The sequence below is a fragment of the Malaclemys terrapin genome, chromosome 1, assembly GCF_027887155.1.
Source record: "Malaclemys terrapin pileata isolate rMalTer1 chromosome 1, rMalTer1.hap1, whole genome shotgun sequence".
Taxonomy (NCBI): domain Eukaryota; kingdom Metazoa; phylum Chordata; order Testudines; family Emydidae; genus Malaclemys; species Malaclemys terrapin.
Genome location: NC_071505.1, coordinates 73,494,543 through 73,508,944, shown reverse-complemented (window position 1 = coordinate 73,508,944; position 14,402 = coordinate 73,494,543). Strand labels below are relative to the sequence as shown.

At 42.4% G+C, this 14,402-nt stretch overlaps 1 protein-coding gene across 8 annotated transcripts in view; it reads left to right on the top strand.

Moving 5' to 3' along the window:
• Window positions 1-14,402, top strand: part of PPFIA2 (PTPRF interacting protein alpha 2) — a 642,959-nt gene that overhangs the window by 456,119 nt on the left and 172,438 nt on the right. The window lies entirely within an intron of this gene.

Genomic DNA, 14,402 nt, shown 5'->3' with positions numbered 1-14,402 from the left:
ATAGCCAGTTCAGATTTTGGAGTGAATGTATAGGGCGAGGGGGTGGCATGATGGGGCTATGTTCCTGATTCAGGACATAGCTATATGTGACATTCTTGAAAAAGCCCCTGGACCAGTGAGGAGTTCTGTCACTGCCTGCCCTCTAACTTTGCGGGGCCTTTATGCTGTGAAGCTATGGTTTAGAGCTCTGACATTAGTAGTGAGCCCACAAGCAAAAGCTTTCAGCAGCCTAGTTACTCCATGCAGCATGACACCAATAACCCTTCCAGTCCAGAGTCTCCCCACATCTTTCTTGAATTCTGAATTATTAGATACTCAGACTTTTCCCCTCTGGTTTGTCACCAGAGGTGTAAAACCAGCCCGCACAGACACAAGCTTGCTTTGGCACATACACACTCCATACAGTTTGCACGCCAGGGACCTGCTTAGGATAAAAAGAAACAAGAAGTTTAATAAAAAAACAGATTGAAAGATCAAACAGTAAGGAGAAGCAAACATATACAAACTACATGGAAAACAAACATAAAAACACAACCTCAGGTTTTATACTTCCATATTCAGTAAAATCTCTTTTCTAATACAAGTTATCTATTGCTTTAACACAGTTTTTCCGCATACTCCCTAGCTATAGGAGGGATCCAGTGTTCTTGGACAGCCTCCTGCTATGAAACTGTCCCTCAAGGTCTTGATAAAAAAAAAATCTCAGTCCCAAACCTGTTTTGAAAAGGTAATTTCCCTTTTCTCTCTTAGTCCATGGTGACTCAGTTTATTCAGAGTGGGGAAATTCTCTCTTGACTTGATAGCTTGGATGTTTCATTGTCTTCCCATTAACTCCAATAGTCTATCGTTGTCTTTTCCTGGGCTGGACAATGGATGGTGTAGCATTATTTGTAGTGTTTAATGTGCCATATGTTTAATGTAATAGTCAGAGAGGGTAGAATGCTTACTTAAAGCCAGTTTTGCGTAAACACCTGGTTTGGGGAGGTGCCTCTCCCCATTTAACTGCTCACCATCCTGCTGTGAGCTGTAGTTGAAGTTTGCAGTGTAGATTATAAGCACAGTTTTCTATATACACAAATAACCCAGACTCATAACCACAGTCTGTATGTGTATCTCATAATGACAATCAAGTTCAGAACATTACAAGCTTTCATAAAAGACCTTACTCGATATAATTTTATAGTACGGTAATACAGTATGCAACCATTTGGTTTAACTACTAATTCTGTGGATTTAAACAGTCTGTTCTCTCCTTTGGGTGTCTGAACCCTGATTGTCACACTATCACAATTTATAATGGTTGAAATTTAGAAGGTTGGGCCTTAAGGAAACCATAAAGAAGGGACTTTATAGTCAAAACAAGGAAATTGAAGCATGAATAAGGATATTTTCAGAGGAGCGGTTGAGATAGAGCAATGTTTTCGAGATTGTAGGGTTTGCATATGTAGAGCCTTGTAAATCTGGGGATATCTGCTTCATATCTGCAGATATCCACAGACCATGTTTGTGGATCGCGGATGGATGCAGATCCAAATTTTATATCTAGAGCCCTACAAATCTGTGGATATCTGCTTTGTGTCCACGGACCATGTTTGTGGATCACCGATCGGATGCGGATACATATTTTGTAACCCCACAGGGCTCTATGCCTGTGTACAGACCTGGTAGATTGGGGAGGCAAAAGCAAAATTCCCAGCAACAGAAGTGAATATCTAAGTTGAGCAGAGGTCAAAGTGCTCGAGTTCTGTTTATTTGCAAATTTCCAGGATATTTAGTTGGGGCATATTGTACTGAATGGACTTATGTCATAGTGAGGAATTACAAAGCTGAGACAGCTACAAAATTAGAGTGAAGTTGATCTATACAACATCTGCATAAAAATGTGACACAAGGCAGAATTTAGAGGGGAGATAACAAATATAGAGTGAAGTACAAGGGGAAAGAAGGGGGCCAAAGGAGGAAGCCTAATACTAACCCTGGGTGAGACACCATATTGGTGGGAACTCCCTAGAGTTCCAATATTATAAAATTGTTCATTGTAAGTCACAAATAAGTGTCTGCACATGTGAGGGAGAAACTTGAAGATCAGCATCAAGCATTGTGTTAAGGTGATGATCCTAAGAGCCCCTCTGTGCCTACTGGCAAAGGGCTCACTGTCATGTAACAGCAAAAAGAATGAGGAGTACTTTTGACACCTGAGAGACTAACAAATTTATTTGGGCATAAACTTTCATGGGCTAGAACCCACTTTATCAGATGCATGGAGTGAAAAATATAACATTCAAAAACCAGTAGGAGAACACTTAAATCTCTCTGGTCACTCAATAACAGACCTAAAAGTCTTCAACAAAAAAACTTCAAAAACAGACCCCAACGTGAAGCTGCAGACTGGAATTAATTTGCAGACTGGATACCATCAGATTAGGCCTGAATAAAGACTGGGAGTGGTTGTCATTACAAAATGTAAACCTAATTTCCCCAATACTAATTTCTCCCTACTGTTACTCACACCTTCTTGTCAACTGTCTGTAATGAGCCACTCTCTTACCACTTCAAAAGTTATTTTTCCTCCCTTGGCACCCTGCTGTTTATTGACTTATCTCGTTAGACTGACCTCACACTTGGTAAGGCAACCCCCATCATTTCATGTATTTATACCTTCTCCTATATTTTCCACTCCATGCATCTGATGAAGTGGATTCTAGCCCACGAAGTACCACAAGTACTCCTCATTCTTTTTGCTGATACAGACTAACATGACTAAGATACTCTGAAACCTGTCATGTAACAGCAACTTGTATCAGGCGTGATAAACTCTCTACACCTAACACATGGCTGGCAGAATATTTATCTATTTTAAAAAGTTGTGTAGGATGTCAAAGCTTATATCATAGTCATCATAAGCATTGCAAGATGTAGTTATGGCATTATTCAAGAATATGTATATACTAAAAATATGTCAAAACTGTGTAAGCAGGCCAGGTAGATAAACAGTTTCTTTCCCAGACAAAGGAATGTTGATTTACCTGTCTGCCTAGATGTGACGGAGTCAAGACTCACCACCGCTGGCGCCTCCCACTCGTTAATCTGGGAATTACCTCTGTCTACTACGGAGTGCCCTCAGCACATGGTGTCTCCTCCGCTGTTCGTTCTGCTCTGCTTTGGGACCCGTGTTGCTCTTCACTCGGCGGTGTCCTCTTCAGGATGGTCTCCTCTGGCAGTGCCCACTATTCCAGACTCACCGCCTTCCAGCGGGTGGGGGGGTTAACAGCAGTCTTTGGGACTTGCACCTGCCTCAGTGGCCAACTGCAACCTACAGTCTAGCCCCTTAGCTTGGGGACAAGTTGCAGTCTGTATTGGCCACCATCTTCTGTGGCCACGTGCAGTATAAGGGGGGAAGAAGGGGAACACAGGCCTGCCCACTTCTCTGGGTCCCGACCCAGAGAAAGAGGCAGCCTCTTTCCACCCTCCTTCATTCCCCTCCTGTCCGCTTTCCTTCCCTGGGCCACTTCCCCTTTGCCCCTGTACACCTCCTTGGCCCTTTGTAGCAGGTAACGGGGCTGGAGCTCTCTCTTGCTCCCCCGAGCCTGCCCAGCACTGCTCTGTCTGAGGTGCTAGCTCCTTCCTCAGGAGCCGGTCCTTCTCCCTTGCCAGCCAGGGAGTGACTGACTTCTCCTCTTCTAGGCAGCCTTTATATAGGGCCTCACCCGGCCCTGATTGGCTCCCTATAGGTCTTCGTTGATTGGCTGCCGGACTGCGCAGCCTCAAAGGCCTTTTCCAACCCTTTTCTCAGGGGGTGGGGCGACCGCTCCACCACACTAGGTCTCTGATGTAAATCAGCATTGTGTAAGTCAACACATAGCAAGCTTCATTTGCATATTAACTCAACAGGAAGGCAAGGTAACGGGAGAATGAGAGAGATCATATGGCATTGGCATGCTGAAGGATAAAGCAGGAGAGAAGAACTTTGGGGGTACACTTCAAAGGGATATATTTCAAAGGTTTTTCTGGGCTATGAGGAGGAGAAAAGGGAACCCTATTGTAGACCATCTCTGAGGGAGCAAAAAGGACAGTGCTTTTTATACCCATGAAAGCTGGATCCCGGCCCAGAGGGCTGGAGACACTGGGAGGTAGTGTTAGGTGAGAAACTTATCTTGGACAAAGATTTTAGCCTGCTAAAGTTATGTTTAGTCTCCTAGAAGCATGTTATACTTTTGTTTGGTTTGTAACTACATCTATTTCTACTATCCTCACTCAGTATCACTTGAATCTCTGTATTAATAAACTTCACTTTGTTTTATCATAAGCAGATTTCAATGCTGTAACACTAATCAGTGTGAATTACTAGTTGAATCAAGTAAGCTGGTGTCTTTGGAGGTAGCGGACTGGATAATTACTCTGACTGTCCAGTGACAGGGGTGGATACCACAGCCCCTTCCAGGGGCCACGGAAACTGAGGTACATCAAGTGTTAGCTGCAAGGCAAAATAATGGGTGGCAGAGTCCTGAGAAGTTTGTCTGGGAGCTAACAGACTGGGGTGACAGGGAGCCGTCACTCAGTTTAACTTCAGCATGTCTCTCTTTTCCTAAGGCACAGTGGTAACAAGATCACCCACTGTTCTGGGTGCCCCGAGAAAATGTCCCAGTCAAGATAGCAAATATATACATGAAATGTATTTAATTTTTGAACACTTATATTGCCCCAAACCTTCCCCTCTGATTTGCCACAAACTTTCCAGAAAATTTCTACACTGATATAGGATCCCATCTGTGACTTTTCAGGTGGATTGATTTAGTTTGGCAAAGTTGGTTGGGAGCCAATCTTGGGCTTGTGTTGGAAAGCTATCTTCACTCCTAACCATGAAGAGACTAGCAGCTCTATAACTTTACATTCAGAATTAGAGTCACACTCAAATGTCTAGCTATCACCTAAGTTGAAAGCTTTACAAAGTGTGCTAAGGAGGAAACAATGTCAGCAAGAGCAACTCAGGGAAAGAGTTTGAGAGCTAGACTTCTAATCTGTAGCTCAGAAGATAGGGAGAGAGGAAAAAAAGACATCTGTGTATTTTATCTCATATTTAGATGGTCTTATTTCTGAGCTGAAAGAATGTTTTATAGTTTTGAGAGGCAATAAAGTGTAGTTAAAATGCATAGCATTAATTTAAATTTGTGTAGTTTATACTAATTCCTGTTTTTAATATAAATATAAAGACATAGACATGCTCTTCCTTTTCTATATGTTTCATATTCAGTATTACTAGAATGAATTTGATCTATAATAGACAGTGAATGACTAATTTAATTCTTGCTCTTATCACTTGCTGTTCCTGTGTTGATCATTGTATTTTGAGAAGAATGGTTTTGTGATGTACCTAGATAAACATTTAGAATTGTCAGCATCTTCAGCTTATTTGAACAGACCCTGTAGTGGCCATATATTGTTTGCAACCAAAGATGTCCCCAGAAATTTTTGATGTGCTACACCCCATCAATCCCTGTGATGCCATCCCTACTCTCTCCCTCCCCCCGAATACCATCCTAAACAGCATCAGTTCTGTTGATTTTCAGTTTTTTACAAAGTTTTGACAGCAGAACCTCCTTCCCCTTTCTGGTAAATTAAACCAATCTTATCTTCCTTTCAGCCCTGCTGTGTGTTATTAAAGGCCTACCTGTATTTTAGATCTTCATAATTTGACACCTCCTCTTCTTCCTTACATACTTTGATGAGCAATGTAATGGTTAGTGATGTTGATATTTAAGGTATCATCATTGGCATCTGAGTTAGGCCTCATTGGCATCCGAAATTAATGAGGCAGTTCAGACCTCAAAGCTATTGTTTTAGGGTCTCTAAAAACTGTGGCAGACATCTCTGGACCAGTTATACTCAGTCCATATTTTGAATGTTTTCTCTGGAACCATAACAGCAGGAGATTTCCTTTTTCTTTATGAAAGCTTTCTTTATGAGACTCTGAAGAATAGTTAAGAGTCCTGTCTGTGCCTCTCCCCACCTATTCCATTGCTCCCTACCACTCTTACCAGGGAAGCACAACTCCCGGTATGGAAAACTCTGGACTGTGGTAAAGCAGACCCAGGAAAGCGGCACAACACCAAACAGGCAACGGGGTCAGAGTTATCATTATTATACAGATCTCTTAGGCCTGGTCTACACTGGGGGTGGGGGAATCTATCTAAGTTATGCAACTTCAGCTACGTGAATAACGTAGCTGAAGTCGACATACTTAGACCTACCCACCGCGGTGTCTTTACTGCAGTTAGTCAACTGCTGCCGCTCCCCCGTCGATTCTGCCTGCGCCTCTTGAGGCGGTGAAGTACAGGAGTCGAGGGGAGAGTGCTCGGGGGTCGATTTATCGCATCTAGACTAGACGCGATAAATCGATCCCCGCTGGCTCGATCGCTGCTCGTCGATCCAGTGGGTAGTGTAGACATACCCTTAACACACAAGGAGTGATGAAGTTAGGAGAGTGGCTGAATGTTTGGGGAAAAGCTGCATTTTGTACAAACACCTGTATTTTAAGGAGAATCAAAGTACTCTTGCAACAAACAAGTTGCAAACGGTTACTTACTATTCACTATTTGTCATAGTGAATGGTTATGAACAATCCATAAGCTTGTGCAGTCCCTCTATGCACTGAGTTTGTGGTCTCACTATCAGCCTTGTGCTGAGACCATTAGAATGTGCCAGGCTTGGGGAAAAAATTCTGCTGGTTGCCACAATGAAGCTGTTGACTTGGGAAGAAAGGAGTAAGCAAGAAGAAAGAAAAGCTGCTTCTCCTGGTGCTGTGACTTCACAATTATTGAAGAATTGCTAACCCCAAATGTTCATGAATCAGGCCCCCAGAATCATGGGATACTTTTGGGGTTCTTTGTTAGGCCTTCTGCTTTTTTCAGCATTTAGAGTTCACATTTTTAAACTTTTCTCTGCACCATGAAAGGGTAGAAAATTAACTTTTTTGTTTTAATAATGAAAGCTGAGATTCTCACGTAATCATATCATTCCAGGAGCTGAGAAACACAAATACAATATACGCCCAATTCTCTGAATAGCATAGGGAACACAGATTTTATTAGTATATTTGGGAGTTTAGATAACCGAGAGAGGAGGAACCATTCAGCAGTGTAAGGGCCTCCCCCATTGCTGGTGTCTCATTCTCCTCATTCTCCTTGCAGTCCTAGCCCAGGGCCTCTGCTCTGGCCCCACCCATTCACATCCATGACAGTGCAGAGGGCTCCCTGTGTTGCTGCAGGAGCCGTTCAGCAGTAGGATGGCCTCCCCCAGGGCCAGCGGCTCTTCTTTCTCCTCCTCCTCCTCCTTGCAGTTCGGGCCTGGAGTTTCTTCTCTATTAGTTGAATGCACACATTATCCAAATCCAAATCCCTTTCTTTTCCCCATCACGAACTACATATTAACTCACCTCCTTACAGTTAATACTTTATATTTTCATAGAAGTAAGGGTCAAAATCTGCATTTCAGTTTGTCTTTGCATTGAAATCAATGAGTCACACCAAAAGCCATAATTTGGAACTCACTATGTAGTGAATCCATTTGGCTCATAACTCAAAGTGTTACTTTCCCTACAAAATTTACATTTGAGATCAGTTATTTAAACTGTTGCCTCTTTGAGCACTCTCACGTGTGTAATGCTGATTGTGGAGTTACCACATGCACTCGGAAGTTAAATGTAGGTTAAAAAATGAAATTTAGAAAATTATGCTTTAAGGTTGAAGCAAGGCTCTGTCCTGGAAAAAAACTCTGTGAAAGTGACAGTGTCGGGTCCCAAAGAGTACCTTCTCTCACTGACTTTCAGATCCAATGTGCTCAATTTACAAATAAATAGATTACTTTTTCTAGCTTCCATTCACATAAACTTTAACCTGGAATCTGAAAGTTGTAAGTGTGAAAGGGGGTCAATTATGAATTTGCCAGGGTGCCAGTTAGATTTTAAAGCTGAAATCTAACAAAGTAGTTTTGCCAGTATATAATAGAATCCAAAGGATAACCCATTGTTATTGAGTCCAGGGAGCATTTGTTTACTATTTTAACGCTGGGTTCTTTTAGATCAGGGGCGGGCAAACTTTTTGTCCTGAGGGCCACATCAGGTTTCCAAAATTGAATGGACGGCCGATTAGGGGAGACCCCTATCTGACCCCCCCTGCTTCTTGCCCCCTGACAGCCCCCTCCCGGGACTCCTACCCCATCCAATCCCCCCTGTTCCCTGTTCCCTGATGGCCCCCCCAGACTCTGCCCCATCCACCACCCCCTGTCCCCTGACCATCCCCAGATCTCCCCCACCACTGCCCCCCGCCACTCCATCCAACCCTCCTCTCCTTCCTGACTGCCCCCCGGGACCTCTGCCCCCATTCAACCACCCTTTTCCCCGCCCTCTGACCACCCCGACCCCTATCCACATCCCCACCCCCTGACCACCACCCCTAACTCCCCTGCCCTCTTACCGCGCTGCCTGGAGCGCCCCCCAGAGCACCGGGTCTGGCCGCGGCCCTGCAGCTGTGCTGCCCGGCTGCCAAGAGCATTGTGCCGGTGGCGCAGTGAGCTGAGGCTTCGTGGGAGGGGCCAGGGGCTAGCCTCCCAGGCCAGGAGCTCAGCGGCCGGGAAGGAGGGTCCCGCGAACCGGATGTGGCCTGCGGGCTGTAGTTTGCCCACCTCTGTTTTAGATAGATAGATAAAATCAACAGTTCTCCACTCAAAGGTAGACACAACCAATTGTGAGTAAACACACAACAGATTTGCAATAATTATCACAGGCTAGAGCTGAGGCTTGGCAGTTATATCAAAAACCAGTTCAAGTTACTAAAATTTCTTATTACATTTACTTATGATCAACAATTCTCCATTCTTTAGGACCCATCATATTTATCACACTTACCAGGGTGCATTTGTCTTTACGGCACGTTGAAGAGTGCAGTTATATCTCTTTAACTAGTTTAATCCAAAAGGGACAAGTTTAGAATATTAAAAGCAGTTGCTTGAAACAATTCATTTCAATCTGAAGCCAATTTGCTTGGACTTATGAAGGAGTTAAAATCTAAAATATGATTATTGGAGGTCTCACTAGACAGTGTAGATTCAGCAAGATAACCTACAGTTATTTATCGTATATACTCGTTCATAAGCTAAATATTTTTGGTAAAAAGTGATGCATAAAAGAGCGGGGGTCAGCTTATAAACAGGTGTACACCAAAATTTGATGATTTTAAACTCTATGGAATCATTGAATTGAATATCTAATACATAGTTTACCTGGAGTGTCTGCAGGCATGGAGCCCCTCAGCTCCCTGTGGCCGCAGTTCACTGCAGACACTCCAAGTAAACAAATCATCCCGCCAGTGGCTTACCCTGACAGGCCGGGAGCCAAAGTTTGCCGACCCATTTATTGATGTCAATTCTGCAGCCTTTTAAAGTTGCAAAGGCTTTGTTTAGTGGACTAAATTTGCTTGAAAGGAATACTAAAAGAGCAGTGCTTCAGAGCTGCATGACATTTGACCCATGCATTTCACAAAATGCTATGCCTTACAAGCCAATCAGAAAAATACAATGAATGATAGTACTATAGCACTGGTGTCAGTCCGCTACTGTGTAATTTGATCACTTCATGCATTTCTACCAATGGACCTCATAAGTCTTGAGCCAATATGAAAATATAATGTGCAGAATTGATGGAATCTCTTATAAAATTGAAATAGCCTGTTATCCCCACAGACATGCCAATTTACAGGGCTGCTTTGAAATAAACAAAGAACAATAATAATTTGACAGTGATAAAGCAGGTGACATTCCTATATAAAGTCCTACAAAATCTATAACTACAATAATAATAATCTGTTTTCATACTAGTATTTAAAATGAACAACAGTGAAATCAAAAGAAAAAGATCTGCTTATTACGCAGCATTCAAACTTAAAGTTGCTGAATATGCAGAAACAAACAATAATTGCACTGCTGCTCATGAATTCTGCATCAATGAGAAGCAAGTAAGAGAATGGTGAAAAAATAAAACAATACTAAAAGACATGCCAAGAAGCAAGAAAAAATGTCCATCGAGGTGCGCTTTAATTTCCTGAGCTAGAGAAAGATCTCAATAATTGGGTTGTTGAATGTCCACAAAATGGGTACATTGTCACTAGAACTGGAATTTGTCTGCATGCTCTGCAACTGTCGAAAGACGACAAATACAAGTCAGTAAAGCCGGCAATGTTTGTCGCATCAGTGGGTTGGTGTACTCACTTCATGAACCATCATGGTCTCTGTCTTTGTCAGCGAACAAAGATAGCGCAAAAGCTGCCGAGAGATCTGGAAGAAAAAATTTAATCTTTCCAAAGGTTTATTATAAAATATCGAAAGGAATATGCATTTGGATTGTCACAAATAGGAAATATGGATGAAACACCAATGACATTCAATCTCCTGAGCAACAGAACAGTAACCGGTGTTGGTGAAAAAAACAGTTTTAATTAAAACCACTGGGGCCATGAAAAAATCCATTTTACGGTGTTTTTTTTCAAGTTTGGCAAATGGATCAAAGCTCCCTCCTGTTGTTATTTTTAAAAGAAAAACCTTGCCTAAAAACATGAAATTTCCTGCTCGTGTCATTGTACGTGCACACGAAAAGGGATGGATGGATGAAAGTGGGACTACTGAATGGCTGGAAAAAGTGTGGAATAAGAGACCAGGAGCACTTTTCAAGAAACCTGCTATACTTGTTTGGGACATGATCAGGGCACACAAGACGGATGAGGTGAAAAATGTGGCCAAAAATATGAAAACTACTTTGGCTGTAATATCTGGAGGCTTAACTTCAGTTCTACAACTGCTTGATGTCTGCCTGAACAACCCCTTTAGAGACAGGCTATTCAAAATGTGGTCTGAATGGATGTGCTCAGGCATGGTGAAATTGACAAAAAGTGGGAATCTTATGAAGCCTGAAATCAATCTGGTTGCCCAGTGGATCAAGGACACGTGGGTGTCCATTCCCTTGGAAATGATAGAAGAATCATTTAGGAAATGCTGTATCAGCAATGCACTCGATGGGTCAGAAGATGATGCCATAATGACACAACAGAGGCTGATAATGAGAAGGAATCTGAGTCTGAAGACGACACTGCCGACATCTATGATGACAGTGCAGGTGCAGCTGTGACTGAAGCCAAGTTTAATGAACTGTTTGGTGAATAAGAGACTGATTCAGACTTTGAAGGATTTTAAGACTTTTTAAAGTCTCATATTGTTCTAAGTTAATTGTTTTAAATATCCATTTACTGATTTTAAATATTGACTGTAATTTTGAAGGTGAATACATATTTGTTCAGTTATTATAACAACAACAAGGGCTCTGTGCCTGCAGAACGTCCAGGCCCACTAGTGGCTTACCCTAAAGGGCCAAGAGCCAAAGTTTGCCAACCCCTGAAATATAGGGTCGGCTTATGAAAGTGTCATACAGTTTTTGCTATTTTTACCTAACCATCTTGGGGGGTCGGCTTATAAACGAATGGGCTAATGAATGAGTATATACGGTATATTAAAGAATAGAAGGAGAAATACAATCTTTGAAATGAAATTCATCACTTCTTATCACTTACCCTCGGATTGGGAAAGTCCTTTCCACATGGCTGGTCCAGGCTTTGGTTGCATTTAGGATTTTTCAGCTTCTTGTGTTGGGTTCACTCAAGGAATCTGAGCACATGGTGACTCAGTACTAGGACTCACTAGAGGGACCCACCCTCTGATTCCTTTTGGACATGTGCCTAGTGGGTGCTCAAATTTCAGCTTTTTGTTTCTCTGCTGCTTCCATTAGTATCTAGTAGATGATGATGGTGTATAACAAATTTCCTTAATCCTGTTCTTTTTGGAGGCTTTTTAAGTTTGTTTCTTTTCAAAGATTGTATTTCATTATTTGCTGTCAATTGGCATCCCTCTCCCCTTTTAAGCAATTGCTCTTAATATCCTAAAGTTATATGCTGGTTTATATTTTTTAACATTTCTCCTTCCTTGTGCCAGACAATTACTGTTACTTCTAGAATTCAGCAATTATTTACAATGAAATCCAACAAAACCCTTATAATCTTCTAAATTTGGAGTCCTTGGTTATACATAAGCATAATACATAGTCCTTGGTTGTACATAAGCATTTCATATTATTTAGGACTTACAATAGAAAAAGAGACATTTTCCAAGGATAGAAGTATACAGATCTGACTCATAAGGCAAACAAATGTCCAGATTCTAATTTGGGTTGAAAGACAAATTTTTCATGGTATATTTGATTGACAAGGAAACAATGTATAGTTTTTAAGGGGTAAAATCATGTGTTTTGCATTTCTTGGGGTAACTGTTTGCCCAATTTGACCTTCAGTCTTAAAGCCACATTGCTAGTTTGTCTGGCTATGCTGAAAGAATGACAGGAGACATTGGATATGGGTTTAATCTGGGAGCAACTTTATTATTAGACGTCTGGGACTAACCTGGCAGATAAAATGTGCAGAGCAGGTGAAACCCTGACAATTAACCTGGAGGGAGGGTGAGTGCTTTTACCAATCCCCCCCCCCCACACACACACCTTTCCATCCATGTCCCTTCAGCAGATCCACTGCTGGGAACCTCCAATTTCAGCCAATTCGCGGATGGGGGGTGCTTCCACCAGCTTCCCACCTTTCCATCCGTGTCCCTCCAGCAGATCCCCTGCTGGGAACCTCCAATTTCAGCCAATTTGGGGGAAAGGGTGCTTCCACCAGCTCCCCAACTTTCCATCCATGTTCCTTCAGCAGATCTCCTGCTGGGAACCTCCAATTCCAGCCAATTTGGGGGAGGGGTGGTAGGGGGGCTTTCACCAGCCCTCCCCCCCTTCATCCAGGTTCCTCCAGCAATTCCCTTGCCGGGACCTTACCGACCATCCCTCTCGTAGGAGGGGTTAAGGTTGACTATAATGATGGGGGGTTGGCTTCCTGCTATACCAATCAAAGGAGTCCCTAACTGCCCCCAACTGGCTCAGTAACCAAGCACCTCTCCTTCATTGCTTTTCCAAGCCATTTATCCATTCTTTTTGCCGTAATTTATGGAGTACCTTCACTAGCCTGTTACGAGTGATGAGGGGAGGGTCCAGGCCCAGGCTGACCTTTTTAAACCCCTCATTCTTAGGTGAGTCATCCACCACACTGACTGCTTTTCCAGGAGTTTTACATCTCCCCTCCTTCCCCCAAGCCAGAAAGTATTGCCCTCTTCTCCCGGCCAGCCAGACAATCTCCCCCAAACCCCCGCTCAAAGTGCAGGGCGGTGGTGGTTTAATGTGCAGCTTTCCCACTCATTTATTTTCCTGGTCCACTTATTGTGCAATGGGCCACTTTGAATAGGAAAGCTGTGTATGACTCTTGCTTGGTACGTTGGAGTTCTTTTTAGCTAGGTTGGGAGGGAGAAAGAGATTTTATCCATACGGATATTATGAGAGATCATGAACAATACCCTCATTTAGCCATTTAAGTTTCTATAGTTGGAGGGGAATGCCTAATCTTGGCTGATCTGTGACCCTGTAGACAAAGTGTCTCACATGATGTGAACCATTTGTCTTCTTAGGTGGATCCCATTTTGGGCTAAACAGAGATGGATAGCTTTCCTTATTTTTGAGGGCCAGAAGGAATCATTATTTATTAATCATTCAAGGCATATCTGTCTCATATATCCTGTACAGAGTCAAACTGGGCTCTTTCCATTCTGTGCATCATGAAATGAATGAAGGGAATGAAATTCAATAAAGACAAATGAAAAATATTTAAGAAGGAAAAATAAAAATCTGGAGTTATAGTCCATCACGAATTGAATATAAGTCAACAATGTGATGGAGTTGCAAAAAAGGCAAATAGCATTCTGGGATATATTAATGGGCTTGTTATATTTAAGACCAAAGAAGTAATTTTTGTGCTCTGCTCTGCATTGGTGAGCTTCAGCTGGAGTATTGTGTCCAGTTTTGGGCACTACACTTTAAGAAAGATGTGGACAAATTGGACAGATTCCAGAGATAGCAACAAAAATGATAAAACGTTTAGAAACCTCTGAGGAAAGATTAAAAATACTGGGCATGTTTAATCTTAAGAAAAGAAGACTGAGGGGGGACCTGATAACAGTGTTCAGAAATGAGAAGGACTGTTATAAAGAGGACTGTATTTATTGTTTTCCATGTCCGACAAGAAGTAATGAGCTTAATCTGCAGCAAGGGAGATATAGGTTAGATATTAGGGAAAACTTTCTAACTATCAGGATAGTTAAGTTCCGGAATGGGCTTCCAAAGGAGGCTGTGGAATCCCCATTGTTTTTAATAAATGGTTAGACAAACACCCTGTATATTTGGTCCTGCCTCATGTCCTACATTTCTATGATTC